This window comes from Lissotriton helveticus, chromosome 9, assembly GCF_964261635.1.
Source record: "Lissotriton helveticus chromosome 9, aLisHel1.1, whole genome shotgun sequence".
In the NCBI taxonomy this organism is placed as follows: domain Eukaryota; kingdom Metazoa; phylum Chordata; class Amphibia; order Caudata; family Salamandridae; genus Lissotriton; species Lissotriton helveticus.
The window spans coordinates 552,195,938-552,207,837 of record NC_136070.1 but is presented as its reverse complement, the minus strand read 5'-3'; positions in this window follow the sequence as shown (position 1 = coordinate 552,207,837).

Genomic DNA, 11,900 nt, shown 5'->3' with positions numbered 1-11,900 from the left:
ATAATACTATGTTGGTGTCATGGGTTTTGGAAGATGCTCAAAGTGTGCCTTTACGCAATAAGGGTAAAGTCATTTCCCCCAGACTAAATAAAAGAATAGCCCAGAGTAATGTATTCTTGGAAACACATATGAGGTTCATCGGTGAGGGGACCGCTTGTTACCCCACCCAATCTGTCACTAGTTTGTGAACAGCATATCCACTGTCACGTGTAAATAATATTTATACTTGACCACCTCAATTTACAGAAGTGAAAGGAGTGTTTGGTGTTGGTTATCTGGGGCCATGTCTATACCATAGAAAGCCACTGGGGTGGGTTATCCATGTTGTGATAACAATACATATGGTGACAATTTTAAATGGAAAAACAGAATGTCACATAGGTGGGATGGCATTATAAGGAATTGATAGTCCTCCGAGAGGCCGGTTATTACCCTGCTTGTTGCCCTATTGTCAATAGCACTGATACTTCATTGTATACCAATTGCTCAGGAATAGTGTTGTGCAAAAATACGATCCCCCTTAGTTAATAAAATGGATCCGAGTACTCTCGGAATGAATTCCAGGTATGCAGCAGTAGATTATGAGGGGCCAATTTATGCACAAACCAGGTTTTTCTTCATGTCTAATGGGACATATTCCAATGTCCATAATGGTACAGATGAAGTAGCTCTTGGAATGGTATTGCCTCCGGGTGTGCCTGTAAGCATGCCAAGCCTAACATATGATGGGTTAAAAGGACCTTAACGAAAGAATTCTATGAGGAGTGATTGATATAGATGTCAATAATTATATTAATGGCATCACCTTTGGATACATCTTTTCCTCTATTTATACATGGATGTTACTTCTATGGCCAGGGGTGAAAAGGCTAGAGAATATTTTGGATATAAGCTGCAAATTCTATCTAATACTACAGTAGCAGCTTTGCGCGACATCACCACTCAGTTGGAGAGTATGCAGATATATTTAGAACAGACTAGATATGCAGTGGACTTTATTCTAGCTAAGAGTGGTGGTGTATGCACAGTAATTGGCAATCAGTGTGTGGTCGGGAACAAGAATATGGAAAATAATATTACCAAACAAATTTTAGATATTCTTGAAAATGTCAAAGGAATGGAAATTGGGAATTGGAGTTGGTCCCTTTTTGGTAGCTTTGGCTGGATTCTTGTAAAAGTGATTTATGTTATTGTGGTATTGGTGCTTTGCTGTGTTTTTATCCAGTGTCTTCCATTTTGCTGTTCCTATTGTACTACTATTCTCACACTCAAACAGAAGATATCAATTCATGATAAAAATGCTGCTCTAATTCTTCAAAAGGATGTTGATGATCTGATTAATATTGATGAGGGTATATTTGAGAATGCATCCCTCCTTGCTGTTTCACTTTCTGATATTGATGGCACGGAGTGCTCATAACTGTACCCTAATGTGCCATATTATTATTGCTTGCACTTTTATTTTCCTTTGCTAGAGTACAAAATGTTTCAGCTCATGCAAAACGGAGGGTCTGTAAGAATGGACCCATTTGCGCTCAAGCGGTACCCTATGTAAGTTAGCATTCGCTCCAACATTTTCTTTTCAGGCGTCATTTTAGGCTTTTCGAAACTGATCTTGTACAAATCCGAGAAATGCCCACTCTCTGAATTTTGTTTCCGAAATGTTAGGTTTTGTTTCCGTAATGAGTACACTCTTCATTTAAGTGCATAGCTCTCTCATTAGATTTACTCCCTCTCCCACTTGTCTGGTGGCGGGCCCAGGATGGAACGACCTTGGACTATGCTAGTTTGTAGAAGATATGAACGCTGAAACTTTTTTTTTGTATTTCACTGTCCAGCTGTATCTGCTTGGAAAATTCTACTTTGGGCTTTTTTTTGCCCAGCTATGAAACGTACATAATGTATCTCTATGCTTGTTGATTTCAGTTCCGTCTGTAGCACTCCTAGTGACTGTACAGATGGGGCTCCACTTTGAGTGCATATGAATAAACAGTTATTGGTTTGTATTCTCTACTGTCTGACTGACTCTTCATTTTCGCACGGAAGGCTGAGAGGTGGTCTTTAGTGACCAGAGTGACCCTAAACGGGGTACTTCCTTCAAGGTATTGAGGCACTTTGCATGAGTACAAGTTACATTATTCATGTACACTTTGCTGGGGGTATTTCCCCCCAAGTCCCAGATTTGCATCCATATGAATATGGGTATTTGCCCTCCAAACCCCAGATTTGCATCTACATGGATGGGGGTATTTGCCCTCCAAACCCCAGATTTGCATCTGCATGAGTGGGGGTATTTGCCCTCCAAACCCCAGATTTGTATCTACATGAATGGGAGTATTTGTCCACAAACCCTAGATGTGCATCTATATGAAAGGGAGTATTTGTCACCAAAATTCCAGATTTGCATCTAAATGAATGGGGGTATTTGCCCTACAATCCCCCATTAGCTTATACATTGCTGTGGGTATTCCCCCCCCTAATTTGGCTGTACATTGCTGTGGGTATCAGCCCCAATTGGTTCTACATTACTGTGTGTATTTGCACCACAATCCCCCGATTGGCTCAACATTGCTTTGGGTATTTGCCCCCCCAATTGTCTCTACATTGCTGTGGGTATTTGCCCCCCAATTTGGCTGCACATTGCTGTGGGTGTTTGCCACCCCCCAATTGGCTCTATATTGTTGTGGGTATTTCCCCCCTCAATTGGCTCTACATTGTTGTGGGTATTTTCCCACCCCAATTTGGCTCTACATTGCTGTGGGAATTTGCCCCCCAATTGGCTCTACATTGCTGTGGATATTTGCCCCCCAATTGGCTCTACATTGCTCTGGTTGTTTGCCCACCCCAATTTAGCTGTGCATTTCTGTGGGTATTTGCTCTCCCCCAATTGACTCTACATTGCTGTGGATATTTGCCCCCCATTGGCTCTACATTGCTGTGGGTATTTGCCCCACAAACACCAATTTGACACTACAATGGATGAAGTATTCTTTCCCCACCTTTTGGCTGGATTTTGCTCCCCTGCTTTCTCTTGTATTGTCCTTCATGGGGTAGTTACGTTATTGTGTATGGGTAGGTGTTGGACTTACCTTCTGCTACGATCACGTCGGTTGTGGTTGTAGTAGTGCTCAAACAGGTAAAGTATGGGGATTACATGCACAATGGGATTCATGGCTGCATCATCTCTTTTGCAGGATTTGTGTTGTAGCATGAATCAAAGCTGAAATACTCCCCTTCTGGATGCTCTGATGTGTTGGTTGTGGCGACATATTCGGTGCATAGGAAGTACGCATCGCACTTGGGCGTTCGTATTCGGCTGTTGAAACGCCTCCCGACGGCTCCATTCTGCATTTCCAGAGGCTTCTCGTTTGTAAAATGTAGACGATTTCAGAGTGACGGAGTCATTCAGTAAGTGAAATGGTTTGGGCATCGTACTGCATCATTTGGTAGACCCAGCTCCCAGTACAAGTCAGTCGTAAGATTCGGCTCTGGGATGGCCTTCGAACAACATCAGAGTCAACCTCGATATGTCTAAGTAAGTTACATTGGTAAAATGTGTGCAAGAAATTGTCCTGAAGTATAAAGATGTGTAACTATAAATATAGGGGTCTTTAACTCCTTGGGTGCTCAAGACGGATCCACACCGTCATGAGTCACGGGCAACGTGTGCTCATGACAGCGTGGATCTGTCTTGCCGCTGCCGCTCTGCCCACGCAGCACTAATTCCCCACCTGTGCGGGCGAATTAATTAATGAGCGAGCGGGGTCATGATGGCACCAGGGTGTCATGAGCACACGCCGCCCACTATTACAGTACCGGAAATTACGAGGTGTGAATGCAAAAATAATATGCCAATTTTTATCTGTTTGGGGAGTCTTTAGAGATTTGCGTTAGCATCTGAGAAAGCTAAATGGGTTATTTAAGTCATTTTCTGCAGGTCTCTTTTTCCAAAAGCCAAAAGCTAAAAGTGTTCATTTGAAGAAATAGTAAGGGCCTGATTTTGATCTTGAAGGTAGTCCTACCATACCACTGCGGCGGCGGTCCCTAGTACTCTTGCCAGCTGACGGTGGACAATCAGTGAGATTTAGATGTATGTGAGTAGACTCGCAACAGCTGTCAATGGAGTGGTTCCCATGGCAGCCGCAGCAAACAGCAGCCAATGTGGCAGACTTCAATGTTGGCGATTAGTACCCACAGCGGTCAGGACAGGGGGTTGCGCCAAGCCTATTTATATAATACAGTTTGCCTGGCAGTCTCATGTGTCAGTCCACCAATGGAGGGAGTCCTTAGTGGGTCGTGGTGAGCATTGCACTGCTTCTGTGGCTGTAGTTGTGATGCTGCAAAACACACAAGATGATGGACGGAATGCTGCACAATGGCAAAACATTCACCCCCAGTCACAGATCTGGGTTTAATCCATCATTATTTTGCTCACCAAGCCACCCCAGTTCAAACATGGCCATATGCAAATCAGTCTTGACCCTGTGCCTCATGGGAACAGTCCAGCCCGACCTGCCAAGCCATGTCTTCCCTGGACCGGAATCAAGCCTCCTAGGACCGGTTTCTGGCTATCAGCTGTCTTCAGCCAGGATAGCTAGACTCCAGGGTCCTAGTGAGCCATGGACCCATGTCTGGGCATACCCTTCCCACATAGGGTGAACAGCAAAACACACAAGATGATGGACGGAATGTTGCACAATAGCAAAAACATTCACCCCCAGTCACAGATCTGGGTTTAATCCATCATTATTTTGCTCACCAAGCCACCCCAGTTCAGACATGGCCATATGCAAATCAGTCTTGACCCTGTGCCTCATGGGAACAGTCTAGACCGAACTGCCAAGCCATGTCTTCCCTGGACCGGAATCAAGCATCCTAGGACCAGTTTCTGGCTATCAGACGTCTTCAGCCAGGATAGCTTGACTCCAGTGGCTTAGTGAGCAAGGGACCCACGTCTGGGCATACCCTTCCCACATAGGGTGGACAGCAAAACACACAAGATGATGGGCGGAATGTTGCACAATGGTAAAACATTCACCCCCAGTCACAGATCTGGGTTTAATCCATCATTATTTTGCTCCCCAAGCCACACACCTGATGTCAATTGCACAATTGTGAACTCCTGCCTACTACACTATAAAACACACCCAATTTCAGATCATGATTCTTCGCCATTCCACAGCACCACTACACTGAAGCTGATTCCCAGACGTCAAGCAGGATTTTTTGTTGTTCTTCCTGTTTCTTCTCCCTTTGTTTTTAATTGTAAATGTGTTCCTGTGTGTACATTTAATATATTTTAAGTATATAATTTTCCACATACTGTCTGGCAACAAAAATACAGTTTTACAGAGGGAGAATTGTCAGTTAAGGTGGATGAAATCATAAACATAGAGCCACAATTGTTTGGAGCATAAGTCCAAAATACACACCTGTCTCAGAAAAGGATAATGTGGACAAGAGAAGTTTACAGAGTGAATGGGATTGATAACAATCTGTGCACGTAGGAGGAAATTAGGAAGGGGTGCAACAACCTGCAGGGGAGAGTCCGTTCTTTGGCCTCTGAGCATCACATGCTGGGCCAGAGGACTTGGGATGGTTCTATCAGGCCCCATTACATCTCACGCCCTGGGTGGAGAAGGTCTTGTCCATCCTACACACTGAGGACATGACAGGATTCCCTGGTGGAGTGGAGATTGGTAAATAATACCTTTCAGTGTTTCACCAAGCACAAATCTCCTATTTTCTTTGACATTAGCTGTTGCTAAAGTGTCATGAATGGTTTTCACATGGAAACATAAATATATCAGTAACAGTCATCTTATTTTGCATTTTTGTTTGCATGTAATGAGTTGTATTTAAGATAACAGCTTTCAATAGCCATCAGATTGCACACTATAATCTGGTGTTTGTAAGTGGTTATACTCCAAATTACAAAGGTATCATTCAGTCATCAATCCTTATTGAATGCTCTCCTATGAAAATTGGTTGTGGCGTTGTTAGGATCATCCAGGTCTGCAGAACATAATAATTTGATCTATCTCCTAGGGCACAGGATGTGCTGAAACTCCAGCTGAGTTAGACTCTCAAGTTTTTCGAAATAACTTTATCACATCATTGTTAGTTCTTCATAGTGATTATTTTATTCAATGGTTTTCAATTCATCTGGATGTTGTTTTCACATCTCATTGTATATTCACCATTAATTCTTTTTCAAAATCATCATATCATCAATCTTGATCATATATATTTCTCACTTCATTCCCAATGCATTTCGGCGACCTGCGCCTTTATCAAGGGATCAATCTGTCAAACGAAACAATATTTTGTTACCAATGTTTGTATGTATGCCACCATATCGTACATTACTATTCATGTAAATATAACTTTCCTCTTAAAATACCAAACTCATGACAGTTAATACCATATGAAACACTTAGGGGCAGATTTATGTTGGGAATGCGCCACGTTTGCGTCACGCAACTGCGGCGTAAACGTGGCGCATCCCTACGACCCATTTACAACGTGATGCATCTAGGCAGATGCGTCACGTTGTAAAGCCCTGCGCCACTTGTGGGTGTTCCGGCCCAGGGTGGGCGTTCCGGGGCAGGTTCGCCTCGCAAAAGTGGCTGAGTGAAATCAATAAGATTTCACTCAGTCACTTTCAGGCCAATGCTGCGTCAAAACCCTGCGCCTGCTTGAAGCAGGCGTAGGTCTTGACGCAGCATTGTAAAGATGGGGCACCCCCGAGTCTTGCTGGAGCTGCGTCGCGCTTGTGACGCAACTCCAGCAATGCGCCACCTTAACGGCACAGATGCGTCACGCATCTGTGCCGTTTTTGCCCCATGGTGCGCCGCATTGTAAATGCGGCGCACCATGGGTGGCGGAGCAGCGGCGCAAAATAACTGGTGCATCCCTGGGGATGTGCCAGTTATCATAAATCTGCCCCTTAGACCGTATTCGTAATCATCTTTAGAACTTTAAGTGTTAACTCGCGTGTGCTCGGTTTAGGGACACTGAAGTGGCAAAACTAAAATAGTCGCGTTGCTGACTCTGTTACCTATCGAGTGCTGTATATCTACACGCTATTAAACACATCTTGTATGTCTTACCCTACCGTCTAAAAAGTGAGATTACTCACTAGGTCAAACGAAATTCCCTTCGGGCAGAGAAGCGCTTACCGTGTCGGCGTTCAAGATCCGTTACTACACGCTGTGCATGTTGGGAGTATTGCGTGAAACGCGGGTGTAGTGTGCGTCATTTAAAAGACCTGTCTAAGTGGCTGGGCTATGTTAAAGACACAGTGTATCATTTAAACAACCTTAAATCATGCGAATCAAACAGTGCGCTGCTAACACTCTAGCGACAATGACAGATATATGTACTGTTATTAATACATTTCACAGATAGCACGCAAGTTCAATCCTATCATTTAAACCTTTTGGTTTCATTGTCTGTAAATAATAAATCCAATGGTTTTCACGTTTCACTAATGTTTTTCTATTGTCTCTTCCTGGTAATTTATCCACTTGTTCTAGGATACACGCTTTAAGGTCATCAATTTCATGTTGAGCCTCTAAAAAATGTGTAGCTATTGAAGACTTCATCATTTTAGTTCTGATATTGCTTTTATGTTCATTGAGTCTCACCTTCAATTTTCTTTCGGTTTGCCCCACATATTGTTTTCCACATGGGCAACTTAAAAGATAAATTATGTTTGTGGAATCGCATGTTCCATTAACTTTCAGTTTTATCAAGTTTCCATTTTGAGCATGGCAGATAGATTCACCTTTGATGATGTTAGTACAGTTGTGACAATTTAAACAAGGAATAGTACCCTTATATTTAGTTGGAGGTCTTTTATTGATACTGGGTTTAAGCAATTGTCCAATGTTTTTAGACCTCGTGTATGCGAAGAGTGGCTCTTGTTGAAATTGACCTTTGAAATCTGGTTCAGTGGCTAATAACGGCCAGTGTTTTTTTATGATTTTCTTGAAATGGTAGCTCATGGTAGAAAACTTACTTACGCAGGTGATTCTTTGTTCATCATCAGTGTTACATGGTGCAAATAACTCTTCTCTGCTTTTCTGCGAAATTCTTTGTTGAGCTTGTTGCAAAAATAAATCCGGGTAACCTCTGTTTTTGAATCTTTCTAACATGAATTTTGATTGGAAATCCAATTGTTCTGGTTCAGAGACAACCCTCTTGACCCTCATAAGTTGCGAATATGGCAGATGTTTTTTAAGGGATAAAGGATGAAAACTGTGGTATTGCAGTGTATTGTTTCTGTCAGTACTCTTTCTATAGAGGTTGGTTTTAAAACCCGTGGGGGTGTTCCTCACTTCTACATCCAAAAAGTTAATCACCTCTTTGTTGATTTCCCATGTAAACTGAATCCTTTCATCAATGTCATTCAATGCTCTTATTTGGTCGACCAATAAATTCTGTGGACCTTCCCATGCAATGAATATGTCGTCTATAAACCTGGTGTATAGGCGAATATGAGTTTTCCAAGTGGCTTTTTGTAGGATGTGCATTTCCTCAAACTTTCTCATAAAGATGTAAGCATATGTTGGTGCTGCTGGATTTCCCATGGACGTGCCACTCTTCGGAAGGAACCATCTTCCATGGTAAACAAAATACCTATGCATCAGAACAAATTGCAAAAGTTCCATCAAAAATACTTGCATCTCTGTGTCATATTCACTCTCCAATAGTGCTTGTTTGACAGCCTCTAGACCTAAGTTGTGGGGTATCGACGTATATAAAGATTGCACATCAATGGTTGCTAATGTTATTTCTTGGTTTTCGTGAATGATGATACTGGACAGTCTATTTAGAAAGTCTGTAGTGTCTTTAATATAAGATTGTGCTGCCATGGCACTTGGTTGCAAATATTTGTCCAAAAATGTACCTATTAGTTCTTGTAAGCTATTTCTGGGAGATACTATAGGTCGACATGGTGTTTTTTTTGGATCCTTATGAATTTTAGGCGTCATATAAAATGTGGGACTTTTTGGATAGTCTTGTATGAGATATTTTTTGGTACGTTCTTGTATGATACCTTTATCAACTGCTTTCTGTATAATTTGGTGAAGGGTTTTTTGTATTTCTTGAGTTGGATCTTTGTCTAATTGCATGTATAGGTTTTCATCCTCTAAATGATTCATCACTTGAGCTTCGTAATATGATCTATCCATTATAACAAGGGCTCCTCCTTTATCAGCCTTCTGGCAGATGATGTTTTCGTTGTTGCTGATGGCTTTAATTATGCCCAATTGTTTTTTTGTCAAGTTACGATGCTTCTTCACTTTCTGAGTGTTGAGGTTTAGTGTGTCTTGTTTGCATAGTTGCTCAAACAGGTCTATGGTTTTATGGCTAACTGGGGCCATGTAGGTGCTGGTGATTTTCAATCCTTTGAGTTGATCTTCTTCTTGTCGCTTATTTTCTGTAATCACGTTATCAAAAAAATTCCTTAATCTTAGTTTACGTGTTAGTTTGAACAAACTCATGTCTAGTTCCAAGGTGTTAGTATTTGTTGTTGGGACAAATGATGTCCCTTATGGAGAGTATCAAGTTGTATAGGAGTTAGTGGGCTTTTCGAAATATTTATAACTAGGTTGTCTGCTGTTTTTTCTTGTCTTTCTTGGATGTCACGTTCCTTGTTTGAGGAAGATTTCTTTCTCTGTCCTTACCCGGATTTATTTTTGCAACAAGCTCAACAAAGAATTTCGCAGAAAAGCAGAGAAGAGTTATTTGCACCATGTAACACTGATGAAGAACAAAGAATCACCTGCGTAAGTAAGTTTTCTACCATGTGCTATCATTTCAAGAAAATCATAAAAAAACACTGCCCGTTATTAGCCACTGAACCAGATTTCAAAGGTCAATTTCAACAAGAGCCACTCTTCGCATACACGAGGTCTAAAAACATTGGACAATTGCTTAAACCCAGTATCAATAAAAGACCTCCAACTAAATATAAGGGTACTATTCCTTGTTTAAATTGTCACAACTGTACTAACATCATGAAAGGTGAATCTATCTGCCATGCTCAAAATGGAAACTTGATAAAACTGAAAGTTAATGGAACATGCGATTCCACAAACATAATTTATCTTTTAAGTTGCCCATGTGGAAAACAATATGTGGGGCAAATGGAAAGAAAATTGAAGGTGAGACTCAATGAACATAAAAGCAATATCAGAACTAAAATGATGAAGTCTACAATAGCTACACATTTTTTAGAGGCTCAACATGACATTGATGACCTTAAAGCGTGTATCCTAGAACAAGTGGATAAATTACCAGGAAGAGACAATAGAAAAACATTAGTGAAACGTGAAAACCATTGGATTTATTATTTACAGACAATGAAACCGAAAGGTTTAAATGATAGGATTGAACTTGCGTGCTATCTGTGAAATGTATTAATAACAGTACATATATCTGTCATTGTCGCTAGAGTGTTAGCAGCGCACTGTTTGATTCACATGATTTAAGGTTGTTTAAATGATACACTGTGTCTTTAACATAGCCCAGCCACGTAGACAGGTCTTTTAAATGACGCACACTACACCCGCGTTTCACGCAGTACTCCCAACATGCACAGCGTGTAGTAACGGATCTTGAACGCCGACACGGTAAGCGCTTCTCTGCCCGAAGGGAATTTCGTTTGACCTAGTGAGTAATCTCACTTTTCAGACGGTAGGGTAAGACATACGAGATGTGTTTAATAGCGTGTAGATATACAGCACTCGATAGGTAACAGAGTCAGAAACGCGACTATTTTAGTTTTGCCTCTTCAGTGTCCCTAAACCAAGCACACGCGAGTTAACACTTAAAGTTCTAAAGATGATTACGAATACGGACTAAGTGTTTCATATGTTATTAACTGTCATGAGTTTGGTATTTTAAGAGGAAAGTTATATTTACATGAATAGTAATGTACGATATGGTGGTGGCATACATACAAACATTGGTAACAAAATATTGTTTCGTTTGACAGATTGATCCCTTGATAAAGGCGCAGGTCGCCGAAATGCATTGGGAATGAAGTGAGAAATATATATGATCAAGATTGATGATATGATGATTTTGAAAAAGAATTAATGGTGAATATACAATGAGATGTGAAAACAACATCCAGATGAAATGAAAACCATTGAATAAAATAATCACTATGAAGAACTAACAATGATGTGATAAAGTGATTTCGAAAAACTTGAGAGTCTAACTCAGCTGGAGTTTCAGCACATCCTGTGCCCTAGGAGATAGATCAAATTATTATGTTCTGCATACCTGGATATTTCATATTCACTCAAGAGTAGCGAGTGATACCTAGGAGCACGGAAAATGTTGGCAATTTATAATACAGCTGGCAGTGCACATCCACAAACCACTATCATGTTGTTAGGATCATGTCATGTTCTTATCATGTAAGTGAATTGAGGTCATTAGTACCACAAAACAACATTGGTGACCTTAACAATACATGCCATCCAAATTTTAATGTGAAATACAAGTGGCATATCTCAAAAATGAACTATGCACTCGTCATATGAGAACTAATGCTAAACATCTCTCTGAGTTGGTCTCTTAACCTGCTAGGTCTTGGAATAGTGAATTTCCCATAACTCCTCTCTACTGTGTTGTGTTGAATGGCTGCTACATTTGAGGTATGCTTACTGATGCTTCTTTATTTCATTTCAGGACATCTACTTACCTGTTAATTACAAGTACTTCTGTATGGAACATAAACTGCGTGTGTACTAAAAACATTTTACACTGAATGGTTCAATTAGGATATGCAAGTCTTTTTCTATTTTAGGTGTCTACATTAAAGTTTCTCACAACTCATTGGATGTGAAATCCACACATTTACTGGCACATTTTCTCTT